Consider the following 4556-nt stretch of genomic DNA (forward strand, 5'->3'; position numbering starts at 1 on the left):
CTGGTGTGTATACTGTATATGATCGGGGCTGGGTGCTGACTCCGGTTATATCAGGTCCGGGGTTACTGCAGGGAGTGGGAACACCTGCCGGAGGCCGGGCTGATGCAACGCAGCACAACCACCGCTCCCCGCGGACCGCCGCTCGCTCTTCTGCTTTAACCCTTGCAGCCCCTCCTTTGCCATAAGTGACGTTTTCTGATTTGCACCAAATATTAAAATTTCCCCATTTGATAATGTTAAAACGTAGTGCCGACTGATGATGGATATTAGTCAGCCATTAAAGGAGGTGACGGCTCAGCTGAGCAGACTTTGTGATCTTCAGATCGTCCGCTCCAGTTTTACTGTAACTTTCACCCCCCCCCCCTGTGTACTCCAAGGCCTTGCCCTGCACCACCACACCGGAGCCCGGCACCCACTACTGGTGTATAGGGTAGACCCACTCAATCACTTTTTATTAAAGGGCCGGCGTCCGGTCTACTTTAAACATAAAATACTTGTATCATGAAAAGTTTTGAAACTTTAAAAAAGTTTCCCAAAACTTTTTTCATCTTCTCTACTCCTGTATTTGCGCATCAAAAACCTTCAAAACCTGGCGCAAAAGACATTTTGTACCCGTCCCCCTTTTTTTTAAGGTGGGGCTGAGCCAAAAGGAGGGTGTGGTCAAACCGCAACAGAAAACTGGCTCGTCGCAGGCGCCTCTATACACTATGCTGCATGTGAGCAGCCAGACTTGATAAATTCACCCCCTCTTTTCTTTTTCTGTTCATCGCCATTTTCTTTTAAGATCTCCGCTTGCTTTCATTGAGTAGAAATCATCTTGTTTAACCTCAGAAGCTGGAAACCTGCCTTGGTCCAATACTTCGCACAGCTGAGGGTTTGTTACAGTTGTATCCAGTCCGCTCCATCCTTTAAGACTGATCCCACTCGTCCTGGTTGTCTTGATTGGATATAACGGTACCAGACTCTCAGCTGTGAGACATACAGCGTCACGTGGAAAACTGCAGCACACGTGGTGCTTTACTACAATGTGGGATCTCTACAGGAATAACAAGAATATTCCCATTCACTGACAGCAAGCGGAGAACCGGAATGGTAATTGTAGCACAAAACGTCATAGGAGCTGAATGGCGCTCGGCTCTGCTACATCTGCAAAAGGAAATCTAGGCTTCATCTGTAGCGTCTGTCAGTCGGCTGTGACTGATGAGGCTTCTCATGAAACATGTCCCTTTATAAGTGGGCCCCTGATGATCGGGGGTCTGTTCAGCTGAGAGCGTTATCCGCCATCACCTCTAATCTTCAAAGAGCCAGAAGTCCAATCTCCAACCAGCATGAGAGCTGGAGCCGAGACCGGAGTGACTGCTGAAGAGACCACTCACCGAAGACCCCACATGTCCTGTAATCACAGCGTACAAGTGACCTAAAGAAGCGAGGGGCCGACCGGACGCCGAGAAGTAAGGTGAGCAACAATGTGCAAAGGGGAACCCTGAAATATACGGTGACCAGAAAAGCACAGTATTCTTGTACATAGGGGGCAGTATTCTAGTATTTATATTCTTGTACATAGGGGGCAGTATTATAGTAGTTATATTCTTGTACATAGGGGGCAGTATTCTAGTAGTTATATTCTTGTACATAGGGGGCAGTATTCTAGTAGTTATATTCTTGTACATAGGGGGCAGTATTATAGTAGTTATATTCTTGTACATAGGGGGCAGTATTATAGTAGTTATATTCTTGTACATAGGGGGCAGTATTCTAGTAGTTATATTCTTGTACATAGGGGGCAGTATTATAGTAGTTATATTCTTGTACATAGGGGGCAGTATTCTAGTAGTTATATTCTTGTACATAGGGGGCAGTATTATAGTAGTTATATTCTTGTACATAGGGGGCAGTATTATAGTAGTTATATTCTTGTACATAGGGGGCAGTATTCTAGTAGTTATATTCTTGTACATAGGGGGCAGTATTATAGTAGTTATATTCTTGTACATAGGGGGCAGTATTATAGTAGTTATATTCTTGTACATAGGGGGCAGTATTATAGTAGTTATATTCTTGTACATAGGGGGCAGTATTATAGTAGTTATATTCTTGTACATAGGGGGCAGTATTCTAGTAGTTATATTCTTGTACATAGGGGGCAGTATTCTAGTAGTTATATTCTTGTACATAGGGGGCAGTATTCTAGTAGTTATATTCTTGTACATAGGGGGCAGTATTCTAGTAGTTATATTCTTGTACATAGGGGGCAGTATTGTAGTAGTTATATTCTTGTACATAGGGGGCAGTATTGTAGTAGTTATATTCTTGTACATAGGGGGCAGTATTGTAGTAGTTATATTCTTGTACATAGGGGGCAGTATTGTAGTAGTTATATTCTTGTACATAGGGGGCAGTATTGTAGTAGTTATATTCTTGTACATAGGGGGCAGTATTGTAGTAGTTATATTCTTGTACATAGGGGGCAGTATTGTAGTAGTTATATTCTTGTACATAGGGGGCAGTATTGTAGTAGTTATATTCTTGTACATAGGGGGCAGTATTCTAGTAGTTATATTCTTGTACATAGGAGCAGTATTCTAGTAGTTATATTCTTGTACATAGGAGCAGTATTCTAGTAGTTATATTCTTGTACATAGGGGGCAGTATTATAATAGTTATATTCTTGTACATAGGGGGCAGTATTCTAGTAGTTATATTCTTGTACATAGGAGCAGTATTATAGTAGTTATATTCTTGTACATAGGAGCAGTATTATAGTAGTTATATTCTTGTACATAGGAGCAGTATTATAATAGTTATATTCTTGTACATAGGAGCAGTATTATAATAGTTATATTCTTGTACATAGGAGCAGTATTATAGTAGTTATATCCTTGTACATAGGGGGCAGTATTATAGTAGTTATGTTCTTGTACATAGGGGGCAGTATTATAGTAGTTATATTCTTGTACATAGGGGGCAGTATTATAGTAGTTATATTCTTGTACATAGGGGGCAGTATTATAGTAGTTATATTCTTGTACATAGGGGGCAGTATTATAGTAGTTATATTCTTGTACATAGGGGGCAGTATTATAGTAGTTATATTCTTGTACATAGGGGGCAGTATTATAGTAGTTATATCCTTGTACATAGGGGGCAGTATTATAGTAGTTATATCCTTGTACATAGGGGGCAGTATTATAGTAGTTATATCCTTGTACATAGGGGGCAGTATTATAGTAGTTATATCCTTGTACATAGGGGGCAGTATTATAGTAGTTATATTCTTGTACATAGGGGCAGTATTATAGTAGTTATATTCTTGTACATAGGGGGCAGTATTATAGTAGTTATATTCTTGTACATAGGGGGCAGTATTATAGTAGTTATATTCTTGTACATAGGGGGCAGTATTATAGTAGTTATATTCTTGTACATAGGAGCAGTATTATAGTAGTTATATTCTTGTACATAGGAGCAGTATTATAGTAGTTATATTCTTGTACATAGGAGCAGTATTATAGCAGTTATATTCTTGTACATAGGAGCAGTATTATAGTAGTTATATTCTTGTACATAGGGGGCAGTATTATAGTAGTTATATTCTTGTACATAGGGGCAGTATTATAGTAGTTATATTCTTGTACATAGGGGGCAGTATTATAGTAGTTATATTCTTGTACATAGGGGGCAGTATTATAGTAGTTATATTCTTGTACATAGGGGGCAGTATTATAGTAGTTATATTCTTGTACATAGGAGGAGTATTATAGCAGTTATATTCTTGTACATAGGAGCAGTATTATAGCAGTTATATTCTTGTACATAGGAGCAGTATTATAGTAGTTATATTCTTGTACATAGGGGGCAGTATTATAGTAGTTATATTCTTGTACATAGGGGGCAGTATTATAGTAGTTATATTCTTGTACATAGGGAGCAGTATTATAGTAGTTATATTCTTGTACATAGGGGGCAGTATTATAGTAGTTATATTCTTGCACATAGGGGCAGTATTATAGTAGTTATACTCTTGTACATAGGGGGCGGTGTTATAGTAGTTATATTCTTGTACATAGGGGGCAGTATTATAGTAGTTATATTCTTGTACATAGGAGCAGTATTATAGTAGTTATATTCTTGTACATAGGGGGCGGTGTTATAGTAGTTATATTCTTGTACATAGGAACAGTATTATAGTAGTTATACTCTTGTACATAGGGGGCGGTGTTATAGTAGTTATATTCTTGTACATAGGGGGCAGTATTATAGTAGTTATATTCTTGTACATAGGAGCAGTATTATAGTAGTTATATTCTTGTACATAGGAGCAGTATTATAGTAATTATATTCTTGTACATAGGGGGCAGTATTATAGTAGTTATATCCTTGTACATAGGGGGCAGTATTATAGTAGTTATATTCTTGTACATAGGGGCAGTATTATAGTAGTTATATTCTTGTACATAGGGGCAGTATTATAGTAGTTATATTCTTGTACATAGGGGGCAGTATTATAGTAGTTATATTCTTGTACATAGGAGCAGTATTATAGTAGTTATATTCTT

Source organism: Phyllobates terribilis, unplaced genomic scaffold (assembly GCF_046119375.1).
Source record: "Phyllobates terribilis strain yellow unplaced genomic scaffold, ASM4611937v1 Scaffold_14__1_contigs__length_39327217, whole genome shotgun sequence".
Classification (NCBI taxonomy): Eukaryota; Metazoa; Chordata; class Amphibia; order Anura; family Dendrobatidae; genus Phyllobates; species Phyllobates terribilis.